The following is an 18668-nucleotide window of genomic DNA, read 5'->3' on the forward strand; positions in this document are numbered from 1 at the left end:
GTTCCTCAAGAACTTGAAGGAATGTGAAGGAGTAGGATATGCCATTATGTTAAAGCCTAAAGAGGAGAAGTCAACTTCATCCAACCCCTATACCTATAGAAGTGCAAGAGTTATTGGATCAGTTTAGGAATATAATTTTTGATGGATCACGACCAAAATTACCTCCTTAAAGGGCCATAAGTCATCAAATTTACTTCATGCCAAGAGCATCATTTCCAAACAAAGTTGCATACAAGATGACTCCAGAGCAGCACAAGGAGATTGCAAGGCAAGTTCAAGAGTTGCTTGATCAGGGGTTGATTAGGAAGAACATCAGTCCATGTGTCATACTAGTGGTCCTAGCACTAAAAAATGGAACTAAGTGGACAATGTGCACTGATTCTAGAGAAATTAATAGAATCACAATTAGGTACATATTTCCTATTCCTCAGATAAAGGATTTAATGGAATATTTAGGTGGGGCTAGGTACTTCTCCAAAATCAATCTTAAGAGTGGCTATTATTAGATTAGGATTAAGGAGGGGGATGAATTGAGGTCTTCATTTAAGATGATTGAGGATCTCTATGAGTGGTTGGTAATGCCATTTGGTCTTACCAATGCACCTAGTACCTTAATGACAGTCATGAATGAGGTCTTGAAAGACTACATAGGTGTATTTTTTGTTGTATACCTAGATGAAATTCTCATCTTCAGTGAGATCAAGGAGGAACTTATGAAGCACCTATAATTGGTGTTGAGGAAGCTCCAAGAAGAAAAATTGATAGTGAACCTAGAAAAGAGTGAGTTCATGAAGGAGGAACTAGTGTATTTGGGCTTTGTAGTATCCCAAGGTAGTCTTAAAATGGACAAGGATAAGGTAGAGGCTATCTTAAGCTAGCCTAATCCTAGATCTTCTACTAAGGTCAGAAGTTTCCATGGCCTAACATAGTTTTATAGAAATTTTATAAGAAGTTTTAGTAAGATTTGTGCACCCATGATGGATACCATTAAAGGGGGAATGAAAACCAAATTCATGTGGATCATATTTTTGAGAGATTGGAGAAAGAGGTAGCAACACAACCAATATTGGTTTTTCCTAGCTTTGAGAAGCCATTTTTGGTGGAGTTTGATGCTAGCAACATAGCAATTGGGGTAGTTTTGAGCCAAGAGGGTATGCCAGTAGCATTTTTCATTGAAAGGCTTAATTAAGCCAAAACAAGGTATTCAACTTATGATCTAGAAATTTATGCACTTGTCCAAGTCCTCATGAAGTGGAGGCACTACGTCTTCCCTAAGGATTTTGTGGTCTTCATAGATAACCAATCACTAAGCTTTATCAATTCACAAGAGAAGTTAAGTCTAAGACACCTCAAGTGGATGGAGTTCCTACAGTCCTATACTTTCACTATTAAGTACGAGAAGGGGACAAGCAATAAGGTGGAAGATGCTTTGAGCAAGAGGTTGCTGACAATGCAAGAAGTCAAGTTGTAGAGCATTGTCTTGGATGTATTCAAAGAACTATATGAGGAGCACAATAATTTCTTAGAGGCTTACGAGGTATGTACTAACTTTTCTAATCATTTACACAGTGATTTTGTTGAACACACCTTGCAGAATGGATTATTGTTCAAAGGTCAATAGTTGTGCATCCCACGAGGATCCATGAGGGAAAATATCATACAAGAGAAGATTGATGGGAGCATGAGTGGGCACTTTGGTCGTAATAAGGCATTGGATCTTGTGGAGAGATTTTATTACTAGCCCAAATTGCAAAGGGATGTTAGGAGGTATGTGGAGCAATGTAGTATATGTTAGAAGCCAAAGGGAACTTCATCAAATGTATGGCTCTACCAATCTCTCCCCACTCCTAATAGGCCTTGGGAATTTATCAACATAGACTTCATAGTGAGATTACCAAGGACTAAGACAATGATGGATAGTGTATTTGTGGTAGTAGACAGGTCAACTAAAACTATCTACTTCATACCATGCAAGACTACACATGATGCAAGTAATGTTTCCAATCTATTCTTTAGAGAGGTGGTCAGGATACATGGCTTGACAAAGAGCATAGTGGCTAATAGAGATGTCAAGTTTATGGGGCACTTTTAGAAGACCCTATGGAAGAGGCTTGGAAAAAACCTACCACATAGTTTTTCTTGCCATCCTCAAACTAATCATCAAACATAAGTGATAAATAGGGTCTTGGGAAACCTATTAAGGTGCCTCACTAAAGAGTATGGGGAAAGTTGGAGGCAAGCCATTCCCCAAGTTGAATTTGCATAGAATGATAGAAAGAATAGGGCGATAGAGTTAAGCCCTTTTAAAGTAGTATATGGAACTCACCAAAGAGGAATAATGGAGTTAAGGGACCTTCCTTCACATGATAAAACTAGTGGGCAAGCTGATGTTTTCAATCAATGAAGGAGGTGCATGGTCAAGTGAAGAAAACATTGATGGAGGCAAATCAAAAATTGAAGGAGAAGAAGGATGAGGGGAGAAGAGAGTTATAGTTTCAAGAGGGAGACTTGGTGACAGTGTATATGAACAAGGCTAGGTTATAGAAGGGAATCCCTAGTAAGTTGTAGATGAGGAGGATTGGGCCATGCAAAGTACTTGAGAAGTATGGACCCAATGCCTACAAGATAGACCTGCCAATGGATATGGTTATCTCTCTAATATATAATGTTAAAGACCTAGTACCTTATCAAGGTCCTAAGATGGATGAAATATAGTATGAAGAGGAGCTAAGAAAGGCCATCTCAAACCTCCCAATACCTACAAAAACAAAACCATAAGTAGAAATGATTTTGGATTCCAGGGTGAAAAAGAGTTCAAGGAACAAGGTTTATAAATAGCATCTAGTGAAGTGGTTGAATACACCATAGTCTAAGTAAACTTGGTTTTCTGAAAGAAATTTCAAGAAACATGGCACCAACAAAGAATTCCTTTCCCCAGCAGTACCTTAAGCTTCTTCTTGCAGGGGTAGAATGGTGCAGGAGCACCTAGGGTAATATAAAGCCCTAAACTCAAATTTTGGTTTGTAGATGGTCTAACCAACCATGGAGGTAATAGGTAATAACCATAAATTCCCAAGGTGAGTTTAGGTGGATTTATTAGATAGGATTTGGAATGTGAGTCAAGTCTTGTCAATTAGGTCCTGATAGGCAATATTGCTCAAAAGTTTCTCTAGGTGGAAAAATGTGGCAAAATGATTCAATAAGGGGAAAAAAGTGTGTTAGAGGGGTCATTAGGTGTACTAAGGTCATTTTAGGAGGTTTTGGAACATATTGACCAAGTTTGGAGGTCTAATGAGCAAAATTGCAAAAGTTGTCAAAAGTTGCATTGACAACTTTGCAATTTTGCAAAGTTGCTTAGCAACTTTTTGTGTAGTTTTGGGGAAAATGAACTATTTGGGTAGTTATGTTTCAAACTTAAGGCCATAATGGTGAATAAAGTCTATTTAAGCTTTTTCCAACTCATTTCCAAGGGTTGGATAGTTGGGTGTACAGACAACACCTATAATAGAGCAATACTGTGAACTTGAATGTGGTTTTTGAAGGTTAAATAGAGTGTTTGGATTGAAAAATTGACTATTTTAAATGGAATAGAGTCATTTGGTCATTATTTGAATTTTTTCATATTTATTTTGGTTTCAAGATTTCATTTTTTAGGGTTTAGAAAATTAATTAGTTTTAGAGTTCCTATTGTCCACTTTTGTATTGTCATCTTGAACATGGCTATGGCTTGAGTGTCCTTGGTCAAAATACCATGGCTCTTGGAGATAAATAAATAGCCTTCGCATATAATGTAAATAATTTTTTTGGAGTTTTTGGAAGGCCAAGATCTTTTTTCACAAGTGAGCCCTAGGAAAGCAAGCAAGCTTGGCAAGGTGCAAGGAGATGCTTGTAATTTGGAGTTTTGTGGTGAACATAATATTGGCACAAGTCAATCTTGAATTGGAAATGAAAGAGTAGTGTATCAAGGAATAATAACTCAAAGGAGGAGGTTGGAGATGGATTTTTATGCATGTCATATAGGATACATGAACATTGCCTTTAGAACCCTTAAAAAGAGGGTTTTTTGAAGTCATATTGCACAATCAACCCAATAGCCCAAGACCTGAAACTTTTTCAAGGTTAATTCATAGGGAACAAGAGTCTTGAACACAAAAATGGGCCTTGTTAAGTTTTTTTATGAGTCATTTCACATTCCTTGTTTCTAGAAGAGCTAATAGGGGCTCTTAGGGCTGCAAGGGCTAACTAGGCAATTTGGGGAATATATGAGTGGGAAATTTGAAAGAATGATAAAAAATGATAAGGAATGCATAAAGAACCAAATAATTATGGTTCAAGTTTTATTTTGGTCCTTTGGGGTAAATTTGGTGAAGATTTTTCAAACTAAGCCAAATAGTGCAAAATTGGTGTATTGGGGGTATAATATTGAAACTTGAATTGTTGCAAGAGTTTCTTAGAGAAATGAGATTGGAAAGGCATCCTCTCTCTCTCTCTCTCTCTCTCTCTCTCTCTCTCTCTCTCTCTCTCTCTCTCTCTCTCTCTCTCTCTCTCTCTCTCTCTCTCTCTCTCTCTCTCTCTCTCTCTCTCTCTCTATTCCTAATTATCGTTCACGTTGTTCATTTTGGTAAGAAATCTAGCTTCTTTTCATTCTAGATCTCCAATCCTAAGTTTTGTCATTGTTGGGAGGATTATGTTATCCAAAACATATAAATTATTTTAATTCTTGGATCTACTCTATGCTACATAGAAGTGTGCTTTAATTTTCATTTCAATTTCAAGGTTGATTCTTAAATTAGGGTTTGACTATGGAATAACTATTTCAACCTAATATTTTATATTTTCTACATGTACAAGGACAAGTTATAAACACACATGTTTAGAACCATATCAAGCATCAAAAAACCTATACAACTTTGTTTCACATGTCGAAAAAGGGTGAGACTATGTCAATCTAATTGACTAAACTCCAAGACTATATCATTTTGATCAATTGAGTCCCTTTAATCCTTCTCCAAAATTTGACTAGTGGTTCCTTGTTGGATGCCTAAGTTAAGAGAGATTACACAATATATAAAAATTCAATAGAATTGCATAGTAACATATAAATTAAATACAAAATTATCATGGGTAACATAAAATCACATTACACCATAAATGACATAATGATATATAAATCATAGCATAATAGTTCCCACATTGGTTGGTTAGGTTTCCAACTGTCACCAACTCATGACACAAATAAAACCACTTTGAAATAATGGTTATTAACTAACAAAAATATTATTTAACTATTCATGGAATAATTTCTACCCACATCACCCCTTCCCAAAAAAAAATCATCTTGCAAATGATAAGTGCACATCAAGCAATAACTAGGAAGACCAATGAGTAGAGTGTAGATAATGACTTGTATTACACAACTCAAAGTTGTAATATAGTTCAAAAGTGAAATGGGGGTATAGAGGTAATGCCCCTTGGTGGAATTGAGGGGAAATTCCCCCACTACCAACATCAAATTAGCACCTAGAAAAGTAGAGAAAAATTCATGACGTACATTATTTTCTTGAGTTTTTTTTAATGTCATTCTCCTCTCTGCAAACTTCCATCTAAATACCAATCATCATCTCCCTTCTATTCCATGTTATCCTTCTTCTTCATATGGCTCTCATACATATTACTTTTTGTTTCTTCTAATGCTAAATTTTTTATTATGGTTTCCACCCCTAGTAGCATTCACCACGCTCACACCTCTACTTCTTATACAATATATATATTTTTTCCTTTGCATGTCTTTGTTAGTTTTGTCCTACCTCATGTCATTGGCATGTTGTGTATCATTCATACAATTTGTATGATATGTAAAAATACAAGAGGTCTTTGTACATTGTATGACATTCCCTTCTTGTCCTTCTCGTACACACAAAGTGTTTTTCTTTTATATGTTGTGAAAGTGAATGTTGTCCTATGCTTATATGGGCTATATAGAAATATTGGAAATGTTGTCTTGTACCCATACAGATTGTATGGATAGAGTTCAACATCATTGAATGTCAAATGTATGACTGGGTACACTCCTAGACCCCATACAATGCATATGAATGACACTAAGAATTAAAGTTTTGTTTGTAAAGCTTTTTGTGCATTGACTCTTCCCCTATCACCCATATGACTTATACAACTTCCCTTAGGAAAACCTTGCAATCCTCTCCTTCTCATCATGGGGTAAGTGCACCAAGTTGTGGTGCCAAAAGGGGAGTATAAGTGGACACATTTTTTTCTAAAATCAACAATTTTTGAACTTCAACAAGAATTTGAAGATAGTTACGCTCAAAATTTTAAGATATGACAAAAACAAAAGTAGTAGTCCTTTGAATCTAGTTTCTAAACTACTAATTATTTTTCAAAATGGTTTAGTTTTAGGTCCTCAAAAAAAGGGGCCACAGAAAGTGGTACTATTTATTCCAAAAAAACATAACACAGTACAAAGTGTGGCCCCCCCTAAAATTTTAGCTTTTTTTTGAAGTTCTTTAATCACTCTTGTCAAAAGTTACCTAACACTATGTAGTTTATCCCAATTTTTTTGGGTAATTTTATAATGTGTATTTTTTCTAATGAACTTTTTAATTAGACACATCCCAAAAACATGAAATATCTATGTGCTCCCCCTCGAAATGACTGAAAACTAATCTAAAATCAAAACTCTTTTTTTGTCAAAGTGTATAGAATGGAGTCTAGTTTCTAAAAAACTAAGTTGTTGCAAAATCTAATGAACGAGCTAAAATCTACAGCCCAATTAATACATGTTGGTTTTTGACAAAAAATGGATATACATTCAAAAGAAATTATAGATGAAAGGCTTGAAATAGTTCAAATAAAAAATAAATTATATGGTTATATAGCTAACATGGAGACCTACAATGTCATGTAAACTAATTTTATCGATGCTCAACCATGAGGAAACTTGAAGGAGAGTACATAAGAAAAATAAATTATTTTTTGTATGTTTGCAGCAAAACACGTCTCAAACCAGTTTATAGACTCCAAACCTTTGGGTTGGATCCCTAAGGCAAAGCCAAACCTTAGGCTTGGTAGAATGCAAAGATTTGAATAGCGTGTGTGCACTATAGTGCACACATGCTATTTTAAGCTTTTTAAATTTAAGTCTTAATAGTGCATGCATGCTTTAGTACACATGTACTATTGAGACCTAAATAATACATAAAGAGGGAAGGAGAGAGGTAGAGCGAGAGTGAGAGAGATAGAGAGGAGGAGGGATGGGTGTGTGAGAGAGAGAGAGAGAGAGTAGGGAATAGGAGAGGGGAAAGAGAGAGTAGCAGATGGGAGAGAGAGAAAGTGAGAGAGAGAGAGAGTAGGGGTGGCAAAGAAAGAATATAGGATGGGAGAGAGAGATTGAGAGTAGGGGATGGGAGAGAGAGGAAGTGTGAGAGAGAGTAGGGGTGGTAGCGAGAGTACGGGATGGGAGAGAGAGGTTGAGAGTAGAGGATGGTAGAGAGAGAAAGTAGGTAGTGGGAGAGGGAGTGAGAGAGGGAGAGAGAGAGGGAGAGAGAGAGAGAGAGAGAGAGGAGGATGGGAGTGTGGGTGCGAGAGATTAGGGCATGGGAGAGAGTGTGAGAGAGAGTAGGAGTGGAAAAGAGAAATTAGGGGATGGGAGAGGGGAGAGAGAGTAGGGGATGGGAGAGGGGAGAGAGAGTAGGGTATGGGAGAGAGAGGAAGAGAGAGAGAGAGAGTAGGGGTGGTAGAGAGAGAGAGTATATGATGAGAGAGATACATTGAGAGTAGGGGATGGGAGAGAGAGAGAGAGAGTAGGTGGTGGGAGATAGAGTGGGAGAGGGAGAGTGAGAGAGAAAGGAGGATGGGAGTGTGTGTGAGAGAGAGAGAAAGAGAGAATGAGAGTATGGGATGAGAGAGAGGAGATAGAGGGGAGATGGGAGTGTGTGTGTGTGTGTGTGTGTGTGTGTGAAGGAGAGAGTATAGGGGATGAGAGAGGGGAGAGAGAGTAGCCTAAGAGAGAGAGAGAGAGAGAGAGTAGGTAGTGGGAGAGGGAGTGGGAGAGGAGGAGGGGGGATGGGAGTGTGTGTAAGAGAGAGTAGGGCATAAGAGAGTGTGAGAGAGAATAGGGGTGGCAGAGAGAGTAGGGGATGGGAGAGAGAGAGAGTAGAGAGGGGAAGAGAGAGTGAGAGAGAGAGTAGGTGGTGGGAGAGGGAGTGGGAGAGGAAGAGAGAGGGGGGGGATGGGATTGTGTGTGAGAGATATAGAGAGTAGGGGATGGGAGAGAGAGAGAGAGAGAGAGAGAGAGAGAGAGAGAGAGAGAGAGAGAGAGAGAAGGGGGGATGGGAGTGTGTGTCTATGAAAGAGAGAGAGTAGGGGATGGGAGAGGGGGAAGAGAGAGAGTAGGGGATGGGAGAGAGAGTGAGAGAGAGAGTAGGTGGTGGGAGAGGGAGTGGGAGAGGGGGAGAGAGAGGGAGGATGGGAGTGTGTGTAAGAGAGAGAGTAGGGGATGGGAGAGAGAGTACGATATGGGAGAGAGTGAGAGTAGGGGATGGGAGAGAGTGTGTGTGTGTGTGAGAGAGAGAGAGAGAGAGTAGGGGTGGCAGAGGGAGTAGGGAATAGGAGAGAGAGAGTGAGAGTAGGGGATGGGAGAGGGTGTGAAAGAGAGTAGGGGATGAAAGAGAGAGAGTGAGAGTGGGGAATGGGAGAGAGAGTAGAGAGAGAGAAAGAGAGAGAGAGAGAGATAGTAGGTGGTGGGAGAGGGAGTGGGAGAGGGAGAGATAGGGGGGATGGGAGTGTGTGTGTGAAAGAGAGATAGTAGGGGATGAGAGAGAGGAGAGAGAGAGTAGGTGGTGGGAAAGGGAGTGGGAGAGGGGGAGAGAGAGAGGGGGGATGGGAGCATGTGTAAGAGAGAGTATGGGATGGGAGAGAGTGTGAAAGTGTGAGGGAGATTAGGGGGTGATTGAGAGAGAACGAGATGGGAGAGAGAGAGTAGGTGATGGGAGAGAGAGTAGGTGGTGGGAGAGGGAGTGGGAGAGGGAGAGCGAGAGAGAGAGGGAGGAGGATGAGAGTGTATGAGGTAGAGAGAGAGAGAGAGAGTAGGGGATGGGAGAGAGAGTAGGTGGTGGGAAAGGGAGTAGGAGAGGGAGAGAGAGTAGGGGATGGGAGAGGAGAGAGAGTGAGAGAGAGTAGGGTATGGGAAAGGAGAGAGAATGAGAGTAGGGGATGGGAGAGGAGAGAGAGTGAGAGAGAGTAGGGGATGGGAGAGAGAGAGTGACAGAGAGTAGGCGGTGGGAGAGGGAGTAGGAGAGAAAGAGTGAGAGAGAGAGAGAGAGTAGGGGATGGGAGAGGAAAGAGAGTAAGGGATAGGAGAGAGAGTAGGCAGTGGGAGAGGGAGAGCAAGAGAGAGTAGGGGATGGGAGAGGAGAGAGAGCAAGAGAGAGACTAGGGGATGGGAGAGGAGAGAGAGAGAGTGAGAGAGAGTAGGGGATGGGAGAGGAGAGAGAGTGAGTAGGGGATGGGGGAGAGAGAGTGAGAGAGAGTAGGTGATAGGAGAGGGAGTAGGAGAGGGAGAGTGAGAAAGAGAGTAGGGGATGGAAGAGGAGAGTGAGTGTGAGAGAGTAGGGGATGGGAGAGGAGAGAGAGAGTAGGGAGAGAGAGAGAGTAGGGAATGGGGGATGGTGGGCTAGGGAGAGATTTATTTTCACATAGTGCATACATGCTTTATAGTGTGTACACACTATAGTGCTTAAGAACTATGTGAAATCACCAAAAAATGGTCATAAAGCAAGTTTGGGTCCCTGCTAATCCATATTCTACTTTTTGTCTATTGTGCATTATGTTGTTCTGATAGAAAACACGGGTTTCAAGGTGTTGGAAGTTAGCAAACACTATTTGAAGACTTTTTGAAGCTAGTAAACACCAAATTCAATCATTGGATACGCTATTTGAAGGCTTTTTGAATATTCTTTCTATAGAAAAGGTTAGTGTAGTCCTTTTTAAATATTGTTTGTTGATATATAGAGACAAATTTGATTATAATTTGACATGTTTAATATATAGTGAATTCCTTGAAATTTGTATGTTTGAAAGAATTGTTATTTGGAAATGGTTAGAAATTTAGCAAGTTGTTTGATATATATTGTGTATTCATTGAAATAATTGTAATTTTTTATATGTATTTGAATGATTTGTAATTTACAAATTGTAAGTAATTCAAATGTTTGACATGTAGAAATCATCATCATGCCAAGGAAGAAACCAAAAATTCAAAGAAAGGGAGAGAGGGAGAAAAATTTGGTAATTAAATGAGATAAAATGAAACTACTATGTGAACAAATAAAATTTCAAATCAATAATGAAGAATTGACTTTCGAAGAGGAACAAGAACCATTGATACAAAGAAACAAAGAGAAAGAATTGGAAAGACAAAGAGAACGAATGAGACTGTTATGCTCAAGAAGACAATTGAATTGTGAAGCTACACCATCTTCCAATGTTAGAGTCATATCATCCTCTCATGTTCAAGAGATGCTAATTTGTATATCCAATGATGTACACACTCCATCATGTTATGTTGAAGGTACAACGTCAACATATCAAGTAGGTGATATTTCATCTTTTGCATCGTATTGCCAAAGCACATCATCTTCGGTTCAAGGTATGCAAAACACTCAACCTTATGTTGATGTTCAAAATGTTGAGGGAATGGAAGAGATTATAACACCTTATAGAATTTATTTTAGAAGACCAAAATATTTGATTCATATTGATACTAACATTTTGAAATCAATGCCTGACAAGATTAGCAAGCGTACTTGTCAAAGAAAAGTTAATCGTATGTGGAGATTATTCTTTGAAGAATTAAATATTATAGGTCAATACAAATTATTTTTTGAAATGATGAGGAATTTAAAATTTAGGCCTATCATGAGGATTCTTGGGCTAAGAACGATGGACGATTCAAATGAAGAAAGTATTGTAAAGAATCTAATAAGTGCTTATGACAAAGTGGGTTCTAAATCACGCACCAAAGATAGTAATATCACAAGATGAGTACTTACATCAACAATAGTAAGTACCCAAATGAAGAAAGCTCAACTCATGAGAAAGACAAGAAAAATATAAAAAATTGGTAGAGATACTCTAAAGAGAGCCATGCTAAGGCATGAGAGATTGGAAGATCCAACAAAAAATGAGTTATGGACATTTAGCAGTAGACTACTGCAAAAGAATACAGAAATTAGTGAAGCTTTGAAATCATTGATTGAAGATTTTTGGAAAAATAATACATGTTTCCCCTAATCAAAGAGATGTTTTAAGAAGGAGGATTGGTAGCCAAAATCACGATCCACATGCAAAACATTTTTTGGACTCAACTCAAACACAATTTTTTGCAAAATTTATTGGTATGTAAACTCAAATTAGAATAAGTCAAAGATTTTTTGAGATGGGTAAACCTTTTTATGTGAAGATAAATCACACACGCACAACTTCTTGTTGTAGGATACATATTGAATTTTCTAACCATTTTGATGTTTTTAGGCATATATGTGTGTTTTTGCATTCTAAGTTTGGTTTGCAGGATTGTGACATGAATGAGCCACCAAGATCTTCAAGGGAATTCATATCCAAAATTTTATGTGAAATAGGGGATGAACAACAATTTTACAAGACATCATGCTTGGATGGTACATGCTTATTTTGTGGTTCTTTGCAACTTTTATCAACTTGTGAACATATGGATAGTACACATGCAATTAGAAATGAAATAGTAGATTACAAAAAATTTAAGACAGTGACTTATGCTCTAAAAGATGGGAAATAGGGTAAAAGATGTGATTTAGTCATTGAAAAGATTCCAGTGTATGAGTTCATGAAGATTTTTTTTGAAAAGATTATTTACAAGTATGCAAGGCATACACATAGAGCTCAATGGCTAGATTTTCAATTCAAGTTGTGCACGGATATGTTTCCACTGGATACCATTGTTTTAGTTATAGAATTTGCAGAGAACTACACGCTACAATCACAAAATGAGGTGCAAGAAAAGTATTATACTTCTCAACAGGCTTCCATATTTGTTCACATAACACTCATCCATTCACCTACAAGTGCAAAGGATGTTAGGAAGATTTTGAGGGAGTACCATTTTTACATCAACGATGATCAATCACATTCTACGGAGTTTGTACATGGTTGTTTTCAACTATTTTATGGAGATTTTGCTAATAGGGGCATACCATATCGTTGGCACATTATTTGGTTAGACAATTGTGCATCTTAATTCAAGAATGCACTAATGTTCTATTGGTTAAGCAGGATCCAAAGGTTGTCTAGAATTCAATATATGTGGAATTTCATAGAGGTTGGTCATGGAAAGGGAGAGCATGATGGTGCAAGTGCATGCATCAAAAGAGCTTTAGCTTGTGAAGAACTAAAGTACAAAATGGAGCAATATTGATAGATGCAAAATCCATCATCCAGTGGTGTAACGCTACAATGGGTCTAGGTAAGGAAGGTTAGTCTATAGTTCATAAATTTTTTTGATTGATAGATAATACTAACATTGCACCATATGAGGATTGTTGCACACTAACAAGATCAAGTGTGTTGCACTCTTTTAAAAGCTCTGATGCAAGTTCATGGAGTATCCACACACAAAAAATGGCATGCTATTGTCCATCATGTGCAGAGGAAAATTGGGATGACTATGAGTCAACTAAATGGGTGGACAAATGGAATATACGAGTTTTGGACCCAATTGACACCTATCGTCCCCCACAAGCACTAAAAATGGTAGAGATAGATTCGTCTATTGACTTTGACCACTTGTCTGATCTAGTGCAACTTGGTAATATATATATTTATATATCTTTGTAATTTCAATATGTAACTTATAACTTTTACCTAAGTATTTTCTAAATTAATGACTGCATTTTGTACATTGGTCACTGCAGGCCATGTTTTTGTTGTTATTGCACCTAAAGACAATGAAGAAGGGATAGATTATTATTTGTGTCATTGTGTCCAAGCTAAAAAAAAATTTGATCACTCAATTATAGATGGTGAAGGTTTAGAGTACCATATCGGTGTGGTGATTGTTACCAACACATGGCTTAGATGATATTCTATGAAGAACCCTAACTTGTGGTTATTCGAGGATTAGCAAATAGAGAGGAAGATTCTTCATTATTTGAACCTTTTTGTCACATAAAATGTCCACTTGATAATATATGGTGGAAAACCACATAATAAGATTCTTTGGAAAGTTCGCAAGTCAAACCACAAGGCAATACTTGAGACATTAAAATGTAGAGCAGATCTAGTTGGTTGATTAGATTGAATAGGGAGAAAGTGAGAGAGAAAGAATGGTCAATTGGATCCTTTGTGTCATTATAAGCCAGGATACCAAATTGAACCAAAGGTCAAATTTGAGAAATTTGAGTTATTTTGTATGCAATAAGGAGTTTGTAGGTCTTTAGATAGACTTAAATGCCTTGGGACCTTTTGGCAAAGATCTATGTGTTTAGAAGATCAAATGAAGCTACGAAGAGTTGTAGTTTCCCTTTCTACCATTCCCTCCAAATTCATTGTATTCCTCTACCTTGCCTATTTTTGCATTGGTATGTTATTTGCATACCAAATGTGGACTTTCCCTGACCCAAATACAATGTTGCAACCTCTCCCCCAAGACTATTCACATGACAAGGTGGGTATTGTTATTATGTGTAAGTGATGAGATAAGTTTAAATCATAGATTTTATGTTTTGATTTGTTTGGAATCTAGATACATTATTTGAATTTATATTAGATTCTTTAATAGGACCCATTTTTGGATTAGTTATTTGAATAAGTGAAAGTTTAGAATTTGTTGTTTAGATCAAAATGTAATGAAAGAACATGAAAATTGTTAGAATGTGAATGCTTTGTGATGTAAAGTCATGATTGTGTGCATGTAACTAGAAACTTGAAACTGGTGAAAGCAAGGATATAATGGCAAAAGTTTCCAAGACTCATCAATCCATTCAATAAGTCACTTGATCATTGTTAGAAGCTTAAACAAATAATTCTTTGCATTTGGAACATTGTTACCAATAATGATATTATGACTAACATGCTTTTATCTTTTATTTTATTTTTCATCTATAATTATTTTAGATAAATTCTGAAACAAATTTATTTTTGAATCATAAACTTATAAAACCCATCTTATAATGCTAGATTGAATTTTGATGTGTTATCATCTAAGATATATATAAATGTATGAGAAGTTTAAATTAGCTGGATCTATTGGGATAAGTGGTATTGTAATGGATAGTTCTAAGATTCATTTGAAGAATATAAAGTGGCATGAATGATGCAGGTCATTAGGCAAGACAATATCTTCAATGGAAATGGAATTAGGAGTAGCAAGAGTTGCGAGTGGAATGAGGATGAATGGAGTGGAGAAAGAAAATAAATATTTTGCCAAAAAAGCATTTGTTGCGGTGGGAATCAACAGTGCTTTTAGTAGTAGAAAATGACATGATTCTATCTAACACACTTGGATGCCACAAGGTCAACAACTATACTTAATTAAAACACTTGTAACAATTGTAATTTTTTAAATTTGAATATTACTATGTCTTCTTTGAAGCCCACGAATAAAATGGGAAATGGGAAATGAGAATGGAAAGGACAAAGCTGAAGAAGTTGGAGGAGGAGAAGGGGATAGTGAGAAGGTTTGTGATTGGGCACAGTGCTACACCAGGTGGCATTTTGGATCATGCAATTGAACAAGAAGATGCAGAGCATAATGACTTCCTTAGACTCAAACATGTTGAAGGCTACCATCAAATCTCAACAAAGACCAAGATCTACTTCTCTATAGCACTCACTAAATGGGATGTTGATTCTATGTTAAAGTTGATGATGACGTGCATGCCAATCTAGGTACATTATCATCATTCATGGTTTCATCTAAATAGTATATTTTATGTTATAATTTGTTTAGATAGTTCAAGTGTTTGTTTTTTTGGGTAGAACTTATTTGTTGTTTTCATTTGATATGGGTAATTCTACATAAAAAGATAGTGCCATTTTATATGTTGTTTAAAGTTGATATCTATCTTAAAAATTTAACATTTCTTACATTTGTGTAATATTTTAATCTGAAGATAATTGAAAATTCATTGAGTCTTCAAGAACTAGGTAAAAGGTATTTGAAAAGGTCATAAGTTGGTATTGTACTTTGGAAAGTTTGGAAGTTTTCCAAGGAAAACTAAATTTTGACCTACTAGGATTTCTAGGCCTAAGTTAGGCATATTGATCCTTTCAAGGTGTTGGGGCCTTGAAAGTGCATGAATCCTGGTGGTTTAGTCTTGGAAATGCTAAATCAAGTCTAAGTTTGAAATCTTGAAACCTTTTTACTTGTTTTGCCTTAATTGGCCTAGTTGGGGGCAAGTGTCCCTAAAGCCATATTTTGATCCAAGCTTGCCAAGAGCCCTAGGAAAAGTGAAGGACCTTAGGAGAGTGGAGTACACTGGGATAAGTCAAGGTCATCATTTGGAAAAGGCTGGTAACCAAGACATCATCTTGAAGTGGGTTTGGGTACCCTTAGAGTTTTAAGAACCAAGTAGCAAAAGTAGGTTGTGTGCTCTATATCAATAAGGGTCATTAGACCTAGGTATGATAGCTAAGGTGTAGGAAGTCACAATGTATTTGGAAGAGTCACTAATTGGCCTAAAAGTCAAGGCATACCTTACCATAGGGAAATGAGAAACTTAAGGGATAAGTCTCTAGCTTAGAGAAGGGTCCTTAGCATGGAATTGCTAAGGGATAGCCCATTTAACAAGTTGCAAATGTTAGAAAGTATTTTGCATGTAGTAGAAGTTTGAATTATATAGGCAAGGATAGAAAAGAGTAAAGAAAATATGAAACAAGTGAATTTAACAATGCACATATTGTTTCATCTTAAATAATGAAGTATATTGAGATCTGACTTTCTTTGAAAGGGTTTAAAGGTAGATTGAAGGTCATCATCAACATTATTTTTGTTTAACATAACCTTTCAATGTGTTGCTCTTGATTTTTGCTTGGTAAGAATTAAGTATAAATCTACATAAAAATCCATTTGCATTGTGACTCATGTTTCTTAGTGGCGCAGGAGCAATCTCACATGGAATGATGAAATAAGGGTGTTTGGGCCTCTTAGGTTCACCTTTAACCCTTTTGTGTGGCCCATTAGCAATTTGGGTACATTATGAACTCATTGCTCAATGAGGTCACAAGGGCACAATTTATGTAATTTGAATGCATATACTTATAATCTAGGGTCTAGTAGTTGTCTTGGGTCAATCTAGACTCATTTGAATGGTTAAAATGCCTTTTAGGCACTAAAATGTAAAAAATGCATTAAAAGTGCAAAAGTTGTTATGCAACTTTGCAACATTTTGCATAACTAAGCAAAAATGCTTCTAATCTTTCCTCTAATAGTCACAAAATTTCAAATATGGTTGCATTAGTTGGGGAAGACCTTCATATAGCCCTTTCAGGTGGGTGGAAGGTACAATGTATGTGTTTGGCATTGAAATCAATAAAAAGAACCTTGTTTGTTGTATTCTAGGCTATTTTTTTGCATGGTAAAGCCATGTATGGATGCCTAGGGATCTATGATTGGTATGGTTAGATATATTTTTGAATCGCATTTCTAATGCAATTGGTTTGAATTCTTCAAACATTGTAGAACTCAATTTATTCCTATTTTAGTATTGACAGCCTAAAATTCAAGGGTTTCAAGGGTTTTGATTGAAATCAAGATATAATGCGAGATTCCACCATAGGAAAAATTTTGGCCTTTGGTGGAATCCTTGTATTTTTAATGCACTTTAAGATGCTTTTGGTTTTAGGTAATAAGATGCAGGGAGAAGGAAGAAACATGATGCCCTAGATGCATATACCTTGTATGCATCAATACACAAATCTATTGTCCCATCATTTTAAGACCTCAAAACTCCATATTATGGTCTATAACTTGGTAATCAGCATATTTGGATCATTTCTCAACATCTCAAATTGGTCTCATATTTTTAGCACATGTTTGAATGGTACCTTCTTTGTAAATGTAGCCTAATTAGCCCTTGTGTCTAAATGTTGTCACCACAAGTTTTGACAATTTGCTTTCTAATAGGATCTCTCCACTTTGGAATCTAATAGTACATCAAAAATAGGAAGTAATCTTGGTGTTATTCTTTGTAATCTTGGTGTTATTCTTTTATTTTCATGCTAAGTGTACAAGTTGTAGATCTAAGTCTCATTCCTTGGGCTACTAGAAATCCAAGAGGTTAATGAAGGAACTATGTCATTTTCTCAATTTGGGGTCTTCAATTCCAGTCAATATGCCTATTCTGATGTAAGAACATCATTTCTTGAGTCGGAGTTCTTGGTTCCATGTCTTGTATTAAGCAATATTTGTTGTCCAAGTGCAAGTGTGGGTCTTGAGCCTTGTTTGGGCTGTCAAACCTTGTTAGTATGTTCTTGTAGGTTGTACCCTCCCAATCTACCTTATTAGTACCCTACCATTTGCATCACTTAGGCCCTTTTATTATGTCTTTGAATTCCCTTGTATTATCCTCATAGTTACTAGTGTATGGGTCAATATTTGAATCTCAACATGTGAATAGTTTGTCTTAGTTCTCATATGTAGTCAAGGTCCTTAAAATCAATTACAATTCATAAGTTAAATCCATTAACAAAATTCAATTGGGTCTCACAAACTTGATTGCAAGTTTTCTCATGTCTAATTGGTTGGCAGGCCTTAAGACCCAACCAATAAGTCATCCTTCTATGGTGATAGGCACGTATTGTAATCAAGTCTCTAGGAATTGATTGCAAGCTCTTTAAGCATCTTCATATGTCATTAGGTTAAGTCTTGCATCCCTAAAATCTAGTCTTGAAGACCTAATTGCATATCACCCTCTTAACACAATCATAGTTAAGTATTTGAGACTTGACTTTATATCAACATGTATTGAACTTACAACTTGTAATGTAGCTCTAGGATCCAATTACATATTGTATCTCTTCTACACTTGAAATCACATCTTTAGGGTATGATTAAATATCTTCTTTATAGACACTTTTAGGAAAAGTGATGCAGAGAAAGATGGGTCCTTCCAAGTTCTATGAGAAAATACTTCGAACAATGTGTTTTCCCAAAGGTTTCTAAATGCAACCTTAAGGCTTAAGTTTCCCAAATCAGGTAAATGACTTATCCAAAGGCTTCTTAGTAATATAATGGTTTTGAATACCCTAAAACACCCCAAATAACCAGTTTACCAAATATCAAGAGCCTATCTCTAAGGTAAACCACTCATCCTAGCCTACTAGGCCTACAAGCCCCAATTAACCTTCAAATGTTGTCCTCTTGCATTTTTCTCCACATTTTTACAAAACATCAAGAAAATAAATTAAATATTAGGATCCCATTTGGATTCTCTATAACATATCAAAAGATGAGGTATGGTTGTTTTGGACCAAGTCTCTGCTATTACACTATGGGCCACTTTTTAGGCATAAAATCCTATCCATTTACAAAGGAAATATATGGAATAATTATCCCCCAACCATAAAACTTGATAAATTATCTTAATATGATCCTAAAGTGAGGATTCTTCAATTTT

At 36.8% G+C, this 18668-nt stretch overlaps 1 pseudogene; it reads left to right on the forward strand.

The window, feature by feature from the left end:
* The window catches only part of LOC149557897 (putative beta-1,3-galactosyltransferase 3), a 32820-nt pseudogene extending 17845 nt beyond the window's left edge, over positions 1–14975 (forward strand).
* The last annotated feature ends 3693 nt before the right edge of the window (positions 14976–18668 follow it).

This window comes from Cupressus sempervirens, chromosome 5 (genome assembly GCF_028749045.1).
Source record: "Cupressus sempervirens isolate cs-2001-9-10 chromosome 5, ASM2874904v1, whole genome shotgun sequence".
Classification (NCBI taxonomy): Eukaryota; Viridiplantae; Streptophyta; class Pinopsida; order Cupressales; family Cupressaceae; genus Cupressus; species Cupressus sempervirens.